Source organism: Nerophis ophidion, linkage group LG26 (assembly GCF_033978795.1).
Source record: "Nerophis ophidion isolate RoL-2023_Sa linkage group LG26, RoL_Noph_v1.0, whole genome shotgun sequence".
Classification (NCBI taxonomy): Eukaryota; Metazoa; Chordata; class Actinopteri; order Syngnathiformes; family Syngnathidae; genus Nerophis; species Nerophis ophidion.
Window position 1 is genome coordinate 38,217,918 of NC_084636.1, and position 19,847 is coordinate 38,237,764.

Below are 19,847 nucleotides of genomic sequence, written 5' to 3' on the forward strand. Positions count from 1 at the left end.
CACTACATGTATTAAACTAGTTAGATCGTTAACTCTTTGACATAAAACAACAACCACGAATACAGAAGACATCACACAGTCAGCATGTTCATGACAAAACTACAAATATTCACGCACAAATGATATCTACTTACAAATGTTTGACCGAGTTGACACGCCGGCATGTCTGCCATTGTTGATGTTGTCTGGATCAATGTGTCCGTGGCTTAAAGGCTCCGACAGGAAACAATGACTTGAGCAGTCGGTAGAATATTCATACTTTGTCGTCCAGTTGTTGTTAAAAGTCACAGTTTTGCCATTTATTAGTTTGTTTTTTTTAAAATATACCCAGGTTGAATGAGTAGTCTTCTTCTACTCACCCCACTGATGCGTCACCGACTCGCTGTTGCCCCCTACGGAGTGGCGGGAGTTTTGCACACATGGTAAAACCTAGTTTTAATGGCCTAGTTCAGGGGTCGCCAACCCAAAATGTTGAAAGAGCCATATTGGACCAAAAATACAAATACAAATCCGTCTGGAGCCGCAAAACATTGAAAGCCATATTATATACAGATAGTGTGTCCATCCATCCATCCATCCATCATCTTCCGCTTATCCGAGGTCGGGTCGCGGGGGCAGCAGCCTAAGCAGGGAAGCCCAGACTTCCCTATCTCCAGCCACTTCGTCTAGCTCTTCCCGGGGGATCCCGAGGCGTTCCCAGGCCAGCCGGGAGACATAGTCTTCCCAACGTGTCCTGGGTCTTCCCCGTGGCCTCCTACCAGCTAGATGTGCCCTAAACACATCCCTAGGGAGGCGTTCAGGTGGCATCCTGACCAGATGCCCGAACCACCTCATCTGGCTCCTCTCGATGTGGAGGAGCAGCGGCTTTACGTTGAGCGTAAAGATTAGATTAGATTAGATTAGATAGTACTTTATTCATTCCGTCAGGAGAGTTCCTTCAGGAAAATTAAAATTTTCAGCACAATCCCATTCAAGTTTAGACAAACATTACAGGGAGACAGAACAGGATCGCTGACGGGTCTGCCGGCTTCCAGCGCCCCTTACAAAAAAAGATGAGATAAAGGTAAACAAAGAGGGGGAGTGGGGGGTGGAGGGGGATGGGAGAAAAACAAAAATAAAAAATAGAAGATTAAAATAAAATAAAAAAATCGGTCTTAGCCTGGGCCCTGGAGAGGGGGTGCAGACTGAGGCCAAGGGAAAAAAAAAAAACAACTCATAGCCATAGTACACATCCCTCTTTCATGTGTGTAAGAGGGAAACATCAAACATCAAAGAACACAGAGGACATTAAAGACATTAAAGCAGCAGATACACGCAGACACTTCTACATACAGCTATGAATAAAAAGTAAAAGAAACATATCCACTGTGGTGGCCTCTGCGATGTTCCACGCCATTGTCCGCTGGGGTGGAGGGAGCATGGCCAGAGACAGGAGCAGACCCAACAAAGCAACCAAGACAGCCGACTCCACTCTCGGCCAGTGTCCAGTCCGCATGGATGAGCGAGGATACGTCCAAGGTGACTGAGGTGTCCGACACCTGCTCACCCAGCCAAGACACCGCGAAGCCTCTCCGTCCCAGCGCTCAGTGCTAGCTCCGCAGCCCTGTCCCCTCATCCGCATCTCCTCCAGTCCCTCCAAACCAGATAGTGTGTCATGAGATATAAATTCAATTATGAGGACTTAAAGGAAACTAAATGAGCTCAAATATAGCTACAAACGAGGCATAATGATGCAATATGTACATATAACTAGCCTAAAAAGCATGATAGCATCGATTAGGTTGCTGTCATGCAGTGACCAAATATGTCTGATTAGCACACTCCACATAAGTCAATAACATCAACAAAACTCACGTTATAAGTTTAGTGGACAAAATGAGACGGAAAAAGAAGTGGTATAAAACACGTCTTAGAAAGTCGGAGAAAGTTATACATGTAAACCAGGGGTGCCCATTACGTCGATGGCGAGCTACCAGTGGACCGCGGGGGGTGTGTCAGTCGATCTCCAGCCAGGCTTTTAAAAAAAATAGAGCTAAAAATGAGTGATCATCAATCTTCACCAAGACGTCACTTAAATGACATTCACGGTACCGGAGGGTCTTGTGAGATGACGCTGGCTGCTGCAAGATCATTATTATGAAAATATGACCGAGAGGAAGGCCAGAAACACTTTTTATTTCAACAGACTCTCGCGCCGTACCTTCCGTCAAAACTCTAAAGGCCGACTGCACATTTCCTATCTTCACAATAAAAGCCCTGCTTCATGCTGCCTGCGCTAACTAAATACAGAGTCTGGGAAAACTGGCGTGCACAAGCGATCCCTCAGAAAGCTGGCGTGCACAAGTGTCTCTTGTGAGACTCTTATTTTGTTAGCGCAGGCAGCATGAAGCAGGGCTTTTATTGTGAAGATAGGAAATGTAATGTCGTCCGACATCAATCTTTAAAGGATATCACCACATGGGCTCAGGAACACTTCAGAAAATCACTGTCACTAAATACAGTTCATCGCTACATCTGTAAGTGCAAGTTAAAGCTCTACTATGCAAAGCAAAAGCCATTTATCAACAACATCCAGAAGCGCCGCCGGCATCTCTGGGCTCGAGATCATCTAAGATGGACTGATGCAAAGTGGAAAAGTGTTCTGTGGTCTGACAAGTCCACATTTCAAATTTTTTCTGGAAATATTCGACATTGTGTCATCCGGACCAAAGGGGAAGCGAACCATCCAGACTGTTATCGACGCAAAGTTCAAAAGCCAGCATGTGTGAAGGTATGGGGGTGCATTAGTGCCCAAGGCATGGGTAACTTACACATCTGGGAAGGCACCATTAATGCTGAAAGGTACATACAGCTTTTGGAACAACATATGCTGCCGTCTTTTTCATAGACGCCCCTGCTTATTTCAGCAAGACAATGCCAAGCGTGGCTTTGTAAAAAAAAAAAAAGAGTGCAGGTACTTTCCTGGCCCGCCTGCAGTCTATACCTGTCTCCCATGGAAAATGTGTGGCGAATTATGAAGCGTAAATTATGACAGCGGAGACCCCGGACTGTTGAAGGACTGAAGCTGTACATAAAACAAGAATGGGAAAGAATTCCACTTTCAAAGCTTCAACAATTAGTTTCCTCAGTTCCCAAACGTTTATTGAGTGTTGTTAAAAGAAAAGGTGATGTAACACAGTGGTGAACATGCCCTTTCCCAACTACTTTGGCACGTGTTGCAGCCATGAAATTCTAAGTTAATTAATATTTGCAAAAAAAAAATAAAGTTTATGAGTTTGAACATCAAATATGTTGTCTTTGTAGTGCATTCAACTGAATACGGCTTGAAAAGGATTTATATTTACATCTAACACAATTTCCCAACTCATATAGAAACGGGGTTTGTATATATATATATATATATATATATATATATATACACACATAGGTCTTAATTGGATTATCCAGAGAATAGTGCTCGATACCGTGGTAGAGTGCAATATATGTATGTGTGGGAAAAAAATCCCAAGACTACTTCATCTCTACAGAACTGTTTCATGAGTGGTTCCCTCAATCATCAGGAGATTGAGGAATGATTGAGGGAACCCCTTATGAAACAGTTCTGTAGAGATGAAGCAGTCTTGTGATTTTTTTCCCCACACATACATATAGTGAAGTGAATTATATTTATATAGCGCTTTTCTCTAGTGACTCAAAGCGCTTTACATAGTGAAACCCAATATCTAAGTTACATTTAAACCAGTGTGGGTGGCACTGGGAGCAGGTGGGTAAAGTGTCTTGCCCAAGGACACAACGGCAGTGACTAGGATGGCGGGAGCGGGAATCCAACCTGCAACCCTCAAGTTGCTGGCACGGCCACTCTACCAACCGAGCTATACCGCCCCACCCATATGTATATATAGAGCGTTTTCCGTTCGGGCTCCAGTACTCTGGAATGCCCTCCCGGTAACAGTTCCAGATGCTACCTCAGTAGAAGCATTTAAGTCTCACCTTAAAACTCATTTGTATACTCTAGCCTTTAAATAGACCTCCTTTTTAGACCAGTTGATCTGCCGCTTCTTTTTTTCTCCTATGTCCCCCCCTCCCTTGTGGAGGGGGTCCGGTCCGATGACCATGGATGAAGTACTGGCTGTCCAGAGTCGAGACCCAGGATGGACCGCTCGCCTGTATCGGTTGGGGACATCTCTACGCTGCTGATCCGCCTCCGCTTGAGATGGTTTCCTGTGGACGGGACTCTCGCTGCTGTCTTGGATCCGCTTTGAACTGAACTCTCGCGGCTGTGTTGGAGCCACTATGGATTGAACTTTCACAGTATCATGTTAGACCCGCTCCACATCCATTGCTTTCAGTCCCCTAGAGGGGGGGGGGGGGGGGGGTTGCCCACATCTGAGGTCCTCTCCAAGGTTTCTCATAGTCAGCATTGTCACTGGCGTCCCACTGGATGTGAATTCTCCCTGCCCACTGGGTGTGAGTTTTCCTTGCCCTTTTGTGGGTTCTTCCGAGGATGTTGTAGTCGTAATGATTTGTGCAGTCCTTTGAGACATTTGTGATTTGGGGCTATATAAATAAACATTGATTGATTGATTGATATATATATATATATATATATATATATATATATATATATATATATATATATATATATATATATATATATATATATATATATAGTGGATCTAACTTAATAGTGAGAGTCCAGTCCATAGTGGATCTAACATCATAGTGAGAGTCCAGTTCATAGTGGATCTAACATAATAGTGTGAGAGTCCAGTCCATAGTGGATCTAACATAATAGTGAGAGTCCAGTCCATAGTGGATCTTACATAATAGTGTGAGAGTCCAGTTCATAGTGGATCTAACATAATAGTGTGAGAGTCCAGTCCATAGTGGATCTAACAAAATAGTGAAAGTCCAGTCCATAGTGGATCTTACATAATAGTGAGAGTCCAGTCCATAGTGGATCTAACATAATAGTGAGAGTCCAGTCCATAGTGGATCTAACATAATAGTGAGAGTCCAGTCCATAGTCGATCTAACATAATAGTGTGAGAGTCCAGTCCATAGTGGATCTAACATAATAGTGAGAGTCCAGTTCATAGTGGATCTAACATAATAGTGAGAGTCCAGTCCGTAGTGGATCTAACATAATAGTGTGAGAGTCCAGTCCATAGTGGATCTAACATAATAGTGTGAGAGTCCAGTCCATAGTGGATCTAACATAATAGTGAGAGTCCAGTCCATAGTGGATCTAACATAACAGTGAGAGTCCAGTCCATAATGGATCTAACATAATGGTGAGAGTCCAGTCCATAGTGGATCTAACAAAATAGTGAAAGTCCAGTCCATAGTGGATCTTACATAATAGTGAGAGTCCAGTTCATAGTGGATCTAACAAAATAGTGAAAGTCCAGTCCATAGTGGATCTTACATAATAGTGAGAGTCCAGTCCATAGTGGATCTAACATAATAGTGAGAGTCCAGTCCATAGTGGATCTAACATAATAGTGAGAGTCCAGTCCATAGTGGATCTTACATAATAGTGTGAGAGTCCAGTTCATAGTGGATCTAACATAATAGTGTGAGAGTCCAGTCCATAGTGGATCTAACAAAATAGTGAAAGTCCAGTCCATAGTGGATCTTACATAATAGTGAGAGTCCAGTCCATAGTGGATCTAACATAATAGTGAGAGTCCAGTCCATAGTGGATCTAACATAATAGTGAGAGTCCAGTCCATAGTCGATCTAACATAATAGTGTGAGAGTCCAGTCCATAGTGGATCTAACATAATAGTGAGAGTCCAGTTCATAGTGGATCTAACATAATAGTGAGAGTCCAGTCCGTAGTGGATCTAACATAATAGTGTGAGAGTCCAGTCCATAGTGGATCTAACATAATAGTGTGAGAGTCCAGTCCATAGTGGATCTAACATAATAGTGAGAGTCCAGTCCATAGTGGATCTAACATAACAGTGAGAGTCCAGTCCATAATGGATCTAACATAATGGTGAGAGTCCAGTCCATAGTGGATCTAACAAAATAGTGAAAGTCCAGTCCATAGTGGATCTTACATAATAGTGAGAGTCCAGTTCATAGTGGATCTAACAAAATAGTGAAAGTCCAGTCCATAGTGGATCTTACATAATAGTGAGAGTCCAGTTCATAGTGGATCTAACATAATAGTGTGAGAGTCCAGTCCATAATGGATCTTACATAATAGTGAGAGTCCAGTCCATAGTGGATCTAACATAATAGTGAGAGTCCAGTCCATAGTGGATCTTACATAATAGTGAGAGTCCAGTCCGTAGTGGATCTAACATAATAGTGTGAGAGTCCAGTCCATAGTGGATCTAACATAATAGTGTGAGAGTCCAGTCCATAGTGGATCTAACATAATAGTGTGAGAGTCCAGTCCATAGTGGATCTAACATAATAGTGAGAGTCCAGTCCATAGTCGATCTAACATAATAGTGTGAGAGTCCAGTCCATAGTGGATCTAACATAATAGTGAGAGTCCAGTTCATAGTGGATCTAACATAATAGTGAGAGTCCAGTCCGTAGTGGATCTAACATAATAGTGTGAGAGTCCAGTCCATAGTGGATCTAACATAATAGTGTGAGAGTCCAGTCCATAGTGGATCTAACATAATAGTGAGAGTCCAGTCCATAGTGGATCTAACATAACAGTGAGAGTCCAGTCCATAGTGGATCTAACATAATGGTGAGAGTCCAGTCCATAGTGGATCTAACAAAATAGTGAAAGTCCAGTCCATAGTGGATCTTACATAATAGTGAGAGTCCAGTCCGTAGTGGATCTAACATAATAGTGTGAGAGTCCAGTCCATAGTGGATCTTACATAATAGTGAGAGTCCAGTCCATAGTGGATCTAACAAAATAGTGAAAGTCCAGTCCATAGTGGATCTTACATAATAGTGAGAGTCCAGTCCATAGTGGATCTAACATAATAGTGTGAGAGTCCAGTCCATAGTGGATCTAAAATAATAGCGAGAGTCCAGATCAATTTTTGTTTTTATGTTGTTTTTCTTCGGTATTATTGTTTAATTTGGTATTACAATGCGCAATTGTGAGTGAATTATATTTATATAGCGCTTATATATATATATATATATATATATATATATATGAAATACTTGAAAATATATACACCCGGTTGGCAAGTTTGTGGTAAACATGACTATTGACGCGGTGGTGCTTCGTCACCGGCCTGCAACAAACCGCATCTGTGACGCTCGCAACATCAGATCGTCTAATTGGCCTATTTCTGGGCCGACGACACAAACGGCCGTACTTTGATGAAACTCCTCGCCTCAAACTGGATTACGCAAACTGGGAATTGCCATGGCGGCGGGCGGCGGGCGGCGGGCGGCGGGCGGCGCCTGACCCGCGGATGTCCCGTCAAGCATCCGCTCGCAGAGGTCAAGTCCCCCTGTTGACGGCGAATAACCCAAACATGCTAACACGCGTCCTGATGCCGACAAGCTGATCTGGCCATGACCTCCGTGTTTACCCACCCAATTATCCCCCCCGCCCCCCCCCCCGCCCTCCGCCGCAGTCTCCGGGCCTGAAGATGAAAGGCAGAAAGTGCGGCGAGGAGGCAGTGAAAGACTTTCATTGAGAGGAGGAGGCGGGCATTATCAGCACATTTATCCCAAATTGGGAAATAATGAAGAAAGATTAAAGGCGTGCAAATGGAGGAGCGGCCCCGCCTCCACAATGGAGACTTGCCGACGCCATTATGGCAGGTGTGCAGGTGAAAGCCTCTTTGGTCGCGGGGGAGCGTGAATGGGAGGGGACAAGACAAGAGATAAGCACTCAATGGGGCCAGAAGAGGCTTTTAACACATCCTGGACCGCCATTACGGGGCCAAGCAGGCGGGTCGCAAGCTGCACTTCAGCGCTCAACATCTGCTTTTTCAGACTCCGAGACAACTTTTCCTCACGCTTCCGCACAAAAAAATTACTTCAACCATTCCCGACAAACTTGGTGGAGAGGTCACTTCGGCACCCGGACCAGTTTTATTTAGCGTATTCTTCGGACTATAAGGTGCACTTTAAACCATTTCATTTTCTTAAAACTCAGAGAAAAGTTGGTGGTGCTTACCGGCCTCGAAGCTATCGTATTTGGTACATGGTGAGAGGATAAGTGTGAGCAGTAGATGGCAGTCACATATAAGAGATACGTGTAGACTGCAATATGATGGCAGTCACACATGAGAGATACATGTAGACTGCAATATGATGGCAGTCACACATGAGAGATATGTGTAGACTGCAATATGATGGCAGTCACACATGAGAGATACGTGTAGACTGCAATATGATGGCAGTCACACATAAGAGATACGTGTAGATTGCAAGATGATGGCAGTCACACAAAAGAGATACGTGTAGACTGCAATATGATGGCAGTCACACATGAGAGATACGTGTAGACTGCAATATGATGGCAGTCACACATGAGAGATACGTGTAAACTGCAATATGATGGCAGTCACACATGAGAGATACGTGTAGGCTGCAATATGATGGCAGCCGCACATAAGAGATTGCAATATTATGGCAGTCACACATGAGAGATACATGTAAACTGCAATATGATGGCAGTCACACATGAGCGATAGGTGTAGACTGCAAGATGATGGCAGTCACACATAACAGATACGTATGGACTGCAATATGATGGCAGTCACACATAAGAGATTGCAATATTATGGCAGTCACACACGAGAGATACATGTAAACTGCAATATGATGGCAGTCACACATGAGCGATAGGTGTAGACTGCAAGATGATGGCAGTCACACATAACAGATACGTATGGACTGCAATATGACGGCAGTCACACATAAGAGATTGCAACATGATGGCAGTCACACATGAGAGATACGTATGGACTGCAATATGACGGCAGTCACACATGAGCGATAGGTGTAGACTGCAAGATGATGGCAGTCACACCTAAGAGATATGTGTAGACTGCAATATGATGGCAGTCACACATAACAGATATGTATGGACTGCAATATGATGGCAGTCACACATAAGAGAATGCAAGATGATAGCAGTCACACATAAGAGATACGTGTAGATTGCAACACGATGGCAGTCACACAAAAGAGATGCGTGTAGGCTGCAATATGATGGCAGTCACACATAAGAGAATGCAAGATGATGGCAGTCACACATAAGAGATACGTGTAGACTGCAATATGATGGCAGTCACACATAAGAGATACGTGTAGGCTGCAATATGATGGCAGTCACACATGAGCGATAGGTGTAGACTGCAAGATGATGGCAGTCACACCTAAGAGATATGTGTACACTGTAATATGATGGCAGTCACACATAAGAGATACGTGTAGACTGCAATATGATGGCAGTCACATATAAGAGATACGTGTAGACTGCAATATGATGGCAGTCACACATAAGAGATACGTGTAGACTGCAATATGATGGCAGTCACATATAAGAGATACGTGTAGACTGCAATATGATGGCAGTCACACATAGGAGATATGTGTAGACTGCAAAATGATGGCAGTCACATATAAGAGATACGTGTAGACTGCAAGATGCTGACAGTCACACATAGGAGATATGTGTAGACTGCAAGATGATGGCAGTCACACCTAAGAGATACGTGTAGACTGCAATATGATGGCAGTCATACATAAGAGATATGTGTAGACTGCAAGATGATGGCAGTCACACATGAGCGATAGGTGTAGACTGCAATATGATGGCAGTCACACATAAGAGATACGTGTAGATTGCAAGATGATGGCAGTCACACAAAAGAGATGCGTGTAGACTGCAATATGATGGCAGTCACACATAACAGATATGTATGGACTGCAATATGACGGCAGTCACACATAAGAGATTGCAAGATGATGGCAGTCACACATAAGAGATATGTGTAGACTGCAATATGATGGCAGTCACACATAAGAGATACGTGTAGGCTGCAATATGATGGCAGTCACACAAGAGATGCGTGTAGACTGCTATATGATGGCAGTCACACATAAGCGATACGTGTAGTTTGCAAGATGATGGAAGTCACACAAGAGATACGTGTAGACTGCAATATGATGGCAGACACACATAAGAGATATGTGTAGAATTGCAATATGAAGGCAATCACACAAGAAATACATGTAGACTGCAATATGATGGCAGTCACACATAAGAGATACGTGTAGGCTGCAATATGATGGCAGCCACACATAACAGATACGTGTGGACTGCCATATGATGGCAGTCACACATAAAAGATACACTGATTTCACCATCTACGGTCTGTAATAGCATCAAAAAGTTCAGAGAATGAGGAAAAATTACTGCACGTAAGCGATATTATGGACCTTGGATATCACCACATGGTCTCAGGAACACTTCAGAAAACCACTGTCAGTAACTAAGTTAAAACTCTACTATGCAAAGTGAAAGCCATTTATCAACAACACCCAGAAACGCTGCCCGCTTTGCAGGGCCCGAGCTCATCCAAGATGGACTGATGCAAAGTAGAAAAGTGTTCTGTTGCCTGACGAGTGCACATTTCAAATTGTTTTTGGAAACTATGGACGTGTTGTCCTCCGGACCATTGAGGAAAATAACCACCCGGACTGTTCTAGGCGCAAAGTGTAAAAGGCAGCATCTGTGGCGGTATGGGGGTGTATTACAAGACGAAGAAAAAGAATAAGAAGACAAAGAGGAAGAAGAAGAAGAAGAAAAAAATAAAAATAAGGAGAAGAAGAAGAAAAAGAAAAAGAAGGAAAAAAAGAAAAATAAGAAAAAAAGAAGAAGAAGCAAAAGAAGAAAAAGAAGAAGAAAATTATAGAGAAGAAAATGAAGAAAAATAAAAAGAAGAAGAAAAAAGGAAACGAAAAATAAAATAGAGAAGAAAAAGAAAAAAAGGAGAAAAAGAAGAAGGAGGATAAGGAGAAGAAGAATAAGAAAAAGAAAAAGTAAAAGGAAAAAAGGAGAAGAAAAAGAATAAAAAAAGAAGAAGAAAAAGAAAAAGTAAAAGAAGATAAAGAAGAAAAAGAAAATGAAGAAGAAAAAGAAGAAGTAAAACAAAAACAAGAAGAAGAAAAAGAAAAAAGAAAAGAAGACAAAGAAGAAGAAACAGAAAAAGAAAAATAATAAAAAAGAGGAAAAATAATAAGACGAAGAAGCAGAAGAAGAAGAAGAAAAAGTAAAATAACATTTATAAAGTAGAAAATGAAGAAAAAGAAACAGAAAATGAAGAAAAATAAAAATAAGGAAAAAAAGGAGACGAAAAAAGAGGAAAAATAAGAAGACGAAGAAGAAAAAGAAAAAGTAACAGAAGAAGAAAAAGCAGAAAAAGAAAAAGAAGGAAAAAAAGACGAATAATAATAAGAAGAAGAAGCAGAAAAAAAGTAAAAGAAAATGTATAAAGTAGAAAATGAAGAAAAAGAAAAAGAAAATGAAGAAAAAGAAAAAGGAGAAAAAAACTGACAAAAAAGAAAAAAGGAGAAGAAAAGAAAAAAGAAAAAAAGGAGAAGAAGAAGAAGAAAAAGAAAAAGGAGGAGGAGAGGGAGGAGGAGGAGGAGCAGGAGGAGGAGAAGAAAAAAAAAGAAGAAGAAGAAGAAGAAAAAAAAGAAGAAGGAAAAGAAGAAGGAGGAGGAGGAGGAGAAGAAAAAAAGAAGAAGAAGAGGAAAAATAAAAAGACGAAGAAGAAAAAGAAAAATAAGAAAAAGAAAAAGTAACAGAAGAAGAAGAAGAAAAAGAAAAAGAAAAAGCAGAAAAAGAAAAAGAAGGAAAAAAAGACAAATAATAATAATAACAAGAAGCAGAAGAAGAAAAAGTAAAAGAAAATGTATAAAGTAGAAAATGAAGAAAAATAAAAAGAAGAAGGAGAAAAAAGAGACGAAAAAGAAAAAAAGGAGAAGAAAAGAAAAAAAGGAGAAGAAGAAGAAGAAGATAAAGAAAAAGAAGAAGGAGGAGGGGAGGGAGGAGGAGGAGAAGAAAAAAAAAGAAGAAGAAGAAGAAGAAGAAAAAGAAGAAGGAAAAGAAAAAGAAAAAGAAGAAGGAGGAGAAGAAAAAAAAGAAGAAAATTAAAAAGAAAAAGCAGAAAAAGAAAAAGAAGGAAAAAAAAGACAAATAATAATAAGAAGAAGAAGCAGAAGAAGAAAAAGTAAAAGAAAATTGATAAAGTAGAAAATGAAGAAAAAGAAAAAGAAAATGAAGAAAAATAAAAAGAAGAAGGAGAAAAAGGAGACGAAAAAGAAAAAAAGGAGAAGAAAACAAAAAAGAAAAAAAGGAGAAGAAGAAGAAGAAGAAGAAGAAAAAGAAGAAGAAAAAGAAAAAGAAGAAGGAGAAGGAGAGGGAGGAGGAGGAGGAGGAGGAGAAAAAAAGAAGAAGAAGAAGAAGAAAAAGAAGAAGGAAAAGAAAAAGAAGAAGGAGGAGAAGAAAGAAGAAGAAGAAGAAGAAACAGAAAAAGAAGAAGAAGAAGAAGAAGAAGAAACCTTAATGCTGAATGGTCCATACAGGTTTTGGAGCAACATATGTTGCCATCCAAGCAACATTATCATGGACGCCCCTGCTTATTTCAGCAAGATGGTGCCAAGCCAGGTGTTACAACAGCTTGGCTTCCTAGTAAAAAGAGTGCAGGTACTAGACTGGCCTGCCTGTAGTCCAGACATTGAAAATGTGTGAAAGCCAACATCTGAGGCAGGAGACTGTTGAACAACTTAAGCTGTACATCAAGCAAGATTGGGAAGGAAGTCCACTTCAAAAACGGGTCCAAAATATTGGACAGGATATGAATAGTTTGGGCTCGGCGGAGGTCTAAGAAGTAGTCGTCCATGACAACTCTTGCGAGGTTAAAAAAAAAAAGTAGGAGCGCAGTACAGACGCTTGTCACGTCCGCCTAAGCTGAGGAAACACACACACACACACACACACACACACACACACACACACACACACACACACACACACACACACACGGCAGTTCCTGTCACAACTTATTGGGCAGCTAAGAGTGCGGGAAATCCGGCGGGCGCAATATTCTTCTTCCAGGGAATCTCAAAGTGTGAATAAGAGCAGCCAGGCAATTTGAGCAGGAAGGTCATAGCAAAGTAAAAAAAAAAACAGGGCTTTTCTGAGAGAGTGAAATAGATGAGATATGGCCAGAGATGGTCCACAGAAAGTAATGAATATCCCTCAGCGGGGAGAGACTTGGAGGAACTGTCATTCTGAATGAAGAGAGATAAACAATTATATTTGGCCCAGATAAGGAGGGGGAAAAGACACAAAAGCAGAACGGACACATGTCTGCCTGATGCTGGCCTTAATCCCACACTTGCTGACAGCCGTCACGCGCCACAACAAGCCCTGCATCCCAAATACATCATTGTGCTGGAATAGGAAAAGAGAAAAAGACATCCTGGTAAATATTTGGATTGGGGGGGGGGGCTATCTCAAAGTGGTGTTTTGGAAGCGGGGTTTACTGAAGAACACACCAGCTCAACCTTGCTGGCTAACAACAGACGCTGCTGTGTAATATTTTACAGCGTGTCATTTTCCTCTTTTACATTTCTTGTCAGGGTGAAAAAAAAACAAATATAAATACATTTGAAAGGATAAAATTAAATAAATAAATGGGGTGTACTTGTGGAGGAGTTGCGGCTTTACTTTGAGTTCCTCCCGGATGGCAGAGCTTCTCACCCTATCTCTAAGGGAGAGACCCAAACTCATTTGGGCCGCTTGTACCCGTGATCTTATCCTTTCGGTCATGACCCAAAGCTCATGACCATAAGTGAGGATGGGAACGTAGATCGACCGGTAAATTGAGAGCTTTGCCTTCCGGCTCAGCTCCTTCTTCACCACAACGGATCGGTACAACGTCCGCATTACTGAAGACGCCGCACCGATCCGCCTGTCGATCTCACCATCCACTCTTCCCCCACTCGTGAACAAGACTCCTAGGTACTTGAACTCCTCCACTTGGGGCAGGGTCTCCTCCCCAACCCGGAGATGGCACTCCACCCTTTTCCGGGCGAGAACCATGGACTCGGACTTGGAGGTGCTGATTCTCATTTGGGCCGCTTGTACCCGTGATCTTATCCTTTCGGTCATGACCCAAAGCTCATGACCATAGGTGAGGATGGGAACGTAGATCGACCGTTAAATTGAGAGCTTTGCCTTCCGGCTCAGCTCCTTCTTCACCACAACGGATCGATACAACGTCCGCATTACTGAAGACGCCGCACCGATCCGCCTGTCGATCTCACGATCCACTCTTCTCTCACTCGTGAACAAGACTCCTAGGTACTTGAACTCCTCCACTTGGGGCAGGGTCTCCTCCCCAACCCGGAGATGGCACTCCACCCTTTTCCGGGCGAGAACCATGGACTCGGACTTGGAGGTGCTGATACTCATTTTGGCCGCTTGTACCCGTGATCTTATCCTTTCGGTCATGACCCAAAGCTCATGACCATAGGTGAGGATGGGAACGTAGATCGACCGGTAAATTGAGAGCTTTGCCTTCCGGCTCAGCTCCTTCTTCACCACAACGGATCGATACAACGTCCGCATTACTGAAGACGCCGCACCGATCCGCCTGTCGATCTCACGATCCACTCTTCCCTCACTCGTGAACAAGAATCCTAGGTACTTGAACTCCTCCACTTGGGGCAGGGTCTCCTCCCCAACCCGGAGATGGCACTCCACCCTTTTCCGGGCGAGAACCATGGACTCGGACTTGGAGGTGCTGATTCTCATTTCGGCCGCTTGTACCCGTGATCTCATCCTTTCGGTCATGACCCAAAGCTCATGACCATAGGTGAGGATGGGAATGTAGATCGACCAGTAAATTGAGAGCTTCGCCTTCCGGCTCAGCTCCTTCTTCACCACAACGGATCGATACAACGTCCGCATTACTGAAGACGCCGCACCGATCCGCCTGTCGATCTCACCATCCACTCTTCCCCCACTCGTGAACAAGACTCCTAGGTACTTGAAGTCCTCCACTTGGGGCAGGGTCTCCTCACCAACCCGGAGATGGCACTCCACCCTTTTCCGGGCGAGAACCATGGACTCGGACTTGGAGGTGCTGATTCTCATTTTGGCCGCTTGTACCCGTGATCTCATCCTTTCGGTCATGACCCAAAGCTCATGACCATAGGTGAGGATGGGAACGTAGATCGACCGGTAAATTGAGAGCTTTGCCTTCCGGCTCAGCTCCTTCTTCACCACAACGGATCGGTACAACGTCCGCATTACTGAAGACGCCGCACCGATCCGCCTGTCGATCTCACGATCCACTCTTCCCTCACTCGTGAACAAGACTCCTAGCTACTTGAACTCCTCCACTTGGGGCAGGGTCTCCTCCCCAACCCGGAGATGGCACTCCACCCTTTTCCGGGCGAGAACCATGGACTCGGACTTGGAGGTGCTGATTCACACTCGGCTGCGAACCGAGAGGAGCCAGATGAGGTGGTTCGGGCATCTGGTCAGGATGCCACCCGAACGCCTCCCTAGGGAGGTGTTTAGGGCACGTCCAGCTGGTAGGAGGCCACGGGGAAGACCCAGGACACGTTGGGAAGACTATGTCTCCCGGCTGGCCTAGGAACGCCTCGGGATCCCCCGGGAAGAGCTAGACGAAGTGGCTGGGGAGAGGGAAGTCTGGGCTTCCCTGCTTAGGCTGCTGCCCCCGCGACCCGACCTCGGATAAGCGGAACATGATGGATGGATGGATGGGTTGTACTTGTATAGCGCTTTTCTACCTGCAAGGTACTCAAAGCGCTTTGACACTACTTCCACATTCACCCATTCACACACTGATGGAGGGAGCTGCCATGCAAGGCGCTAACCAGCACCCATCAGGAGCAAGGGTGAAGTGTCTTGCTCAAGGACACAACGGACGTGACGAGGTTGGTACTAGGTGGGGATTGAACCAGGGACCCTCGGGTTGCGCACGGCCACTCTCCCACTGCGCCACGCCGTCCCCCAATTAAAAATCAATCTTTGTGTTCGTGATATAAGTGAAATAAGTTACAATATTGAAACAACATGCTTTTTGACAACGTTGAATCAATGTCGGGTTGTGACGTTGATTTAACATTGAAATTTGGTCATTTCCCGACACAAACACAACGTTGAAACAACATGCTTTTTGACTACGTTGAATCAATGTCAGGTTCTGACGTTGATTTGACCGTTGAATTTTGGTCATTTCCCACCCAATATTCTACAAGACAAATAAAACGTTGAAACAACATGCTTTTTGACGACATTGAATCAATGTTGGGTTCTGACGTTAATTTGACCATTGAAATTTGGTCATTTCCTAACACAAACACAACATTGAAACAACATGCTTTTTGACTACGTTGAATCAATGTCAGGTCCTGACGTTGATTTGACCGTTGAATTTTGGTCATTTCCCACCCAATATTCTACAAGACAAATAAAACGTTGAAACAACATGCTTTTTGACGACATTGAATCAATGTTGGGTTCTGACGTTAATTTGACCATTGAAATTTGGTCATTTCCCGACACAAACACAACGTTGAAACAACATGCTTTTAGACAACATTTAATCAATGTTAGGTTCTGACGTTGATTTAACATTGAAATTTGGTCATTACCCAACTAATATTCTACAACACAAACACAACGTTGAAACAACATGCTTTTTGACAACGTTGAATCAATGTCAGGTTGTGACGTTGATTCGACCATTGAAATGTGGTCATTTCCCGACACAAAAACAACGTAGAAACAACATGCTTTTAGACAACATTTAGTCAATGTCAGGTTCTGACGTTGATTTAACATTGAAATTTTGTCATCTCCCAACCAATATCCTACAACACAAATACAGTGTTGAAACATGCTTTTTGACAACATTGAATCAATGTCAGGTCCTGACGTTGATTTGACCGTTGAATTTTGGTCATTTCCCACCCAATATTCTACAAGACAAATAAAACGTTGAAACAACATGCTTTTTGACGACATTGAATCAATGTTGGGTTCTGACGTTAATTTGACCATTGAAATTTGGTCATTTCCCGACACAAACACAACGTTGAAACAACATGCTTTTAGACAACATTTAATCAATGTTAGGTTCTGACGTTGATTTAACATTGAAATTTGGTCATTACCCAACTAATATTCTACAACACAAACACAACGTTGAAACAACATGCTTTTTGACAACGTTGAATCAATGTCAGGTTGTGACGTTGATTCGACCATTGAAATGTGGTCATTTCCCGACACAAAAACAACGTAGAAACAACATGCTTTTAGACAACATTTAGTCAATGTCAGGTTCTGACGTTGATTTAACATTGAAATTTTGTCATCTCCCAACCAATATCCTACAACACAAATACAGTGTTGAAACATGCTTTTTGACAACATTGAATCAATGTCAGGTTCTGACGTTGATTTGACCATTGAAATTTGGTCATTTCCCCACCAATTTTCTACAACAAAAAAACATTGATTAAACTTTTTGACAAAGTTTAATCAATGTCAGGTTCTGACATGGATTTGACTGTTGAAATTTGGTCATTTCCCAACACAAAATCAACGTTGAAACAACATGCTTATTGACAATTTTTAATCAATGTCAGGTTCTGACGTTGATTTGACCATTGAAATTTGGTCACTTCCCAACCAATATTCTACAACACAAATACAACGTTGAAACAACATGTTTTTTGTCGACATATATTCAATGTTAGGTTGTGACCTCGATTCGACCATTGAAATTTGGTCATTTCCTAACACAAATACAACGTTGAAACAACATGCTTTTTGACTACGTTGAATCAATGTCAGGTTCTGACGTTGATTTGACCGTTGAATTTTGGTCATTTCCCAACCAATATTCTACAAGACAAATAAAACGTTGAAACAACATGCTTTTTGACGACATTGAATCAATGTTGGGTTGTGACGTTAATTTGACCATTGAAATGTGGTCATTTCCCAACACAAACACAACGTTGAAACAACATGCTTTTAGACAACATTTAATCAATGTTAGGTTCTGACGTTGATTTAACATTGAAATTTTGTCATCACCCAACCAATATTCTACAACACAAATACAACGTTGAAACAACATGCTTTTTGACAACGTTGAATCAATGTCAGGTTGTGACGTTGATTCGACCATTGAAATGTGGTCATTTCCCAACACAAATACAATGTTGAAACAAATTGCTTTTTGACGACGTTGAATCAATGTTGGGTTGTGACGTTAATTTGACCATTGAAATTTGGTCATTTCCCAACACAAAAACAACGTAGAAACAACATGCTTTTAGACAACATTTAATCAATGTCAGGTTCTGACGTTGATTTAACATTGAAATGTGGTCATTTCCCAACCAATATTCTACAACACAAATACAATGTTGAAACAACATACTTTTTTTGACAACGTTGAATCAATGTCAGGTTCTGACGTTGATTCGACCATTGAAATGTGGTCATTTCCCAACACAAATACAATGTTCAAACAAACTGCTTTTTGACAACATTGAATCAATGTCAGGTTCTGACGTTGATCTGACCATTGAAATTTGGTCATTTCCCCACCAATTTTCTACGACAAAAAAACATTGATTAAACTTTTTGACAAAGTTTAATCAATGTCAGGTTCTGACATGGATTTGACCGTTGAAATTTGGTCATTTCCCGACACAAACACAACGTTGAATCAATGTTGGGTTCTGACGTTGATCTGACCATTGAAATTTGGTAATTTCCCAACCAACATTCTACAACACAAACGCAAGTTGAAACAACATGCTTTTTGTCGACATTTATTCAATGTTAGGTTGTGATGTGGATTCGACCATTGAAATTTGGTCATTTCCCAACACAAACACAACGTTGAATCAATGTCAGGTTGTGACGTTGATTGGACCATTGAAATGTGGTCATTTCCCAACCAATATTCCACAACACAAACACAACATTGAAACAACATGCTTTTTGACAACATTGAATCAATGTCGGGTTGTGACGTTGATTTAACATTGAAATGTGGTCACTTCCCGACCAACAATGTGGATCCAGCGTCAGACATCAACGTTGTCTCAATTGACGAAGACAACTACTTTGCAAGGTTGTTTCACAGTCAGTTTTAAAGGACATGTACGTATAAATCAACATTGAATCAACGTCTCGCGAAAAAGAAACGTTAAATCAAAAAAAAAAAATGATGTTGATGTCGATTACGTATCGCGATGTATGTCTGTACGGTTTTATCGAACTTTCTCCCGTCCGTCAACTGACTCCTTTGTGGACGCACAATGACCACAGATTGGGCTTTGTGTGGCAGAAAATAACGCACCCTTGGCAGAAGAATACAGTCGTGCTTCTCATTCCAAACTCTCCACGCCTTTTCTTTGAATAAATCATCGGCGTCTGTTCAATCTTTCCCGTTGTGAGGCGCGTGAAAGGCTTGAAGCGTCGGAGTTAGCTGGCATTGAGGCGCATTAAGGACCATTTGCCAATATTGTGGATCAAGCACGGCGGGAAGAAAAGCGGCATTCTTGTGTTACCTGGCCGGGGAATAACACCACAATGGACTTCAAACAAGGAGCGCCGCACAATCCGCCGATTGATTTTTACTCGAGGGACCTTGGGGTGTTGGCGACGACAACACGAGGCAGCAAAGACGCGCATGAAAGGAGGCGACTGAATGCTGCTTGTGTTCGACTCTCGGCCTTTGTGGGGAACAATGGCGGCTGACCTCAATCGCACTGTTTGTCTTTGTGGAAAGTCTCGGGGAAGTTTTGTGCTGTGCAGACTTTGC

General features: G+C 42.4%; 1 long non-coding RNA gene across 1 annotated transcript in view; it reads right to left on the bottom strand.

The window, feature by feature from the left end:
* The window catches only part of LOC133543362 (uncharacterized), a 171,307-nt gene extending 170,942 nt beyond the window's left edge, over positions 1-365 (bottom strand). Inside the window, exon 1 of the long non-coding RNA XR_009804359.1 lies at positions 135-365. This is a non-coding gene — a long non-coding RNA (uncharacterized LOC133543362). The remainder of the gene's footprint in view (positions 1-134) is intronic.
* Positions 366-19,847: the final 19,482 nt, after the last annotated feature.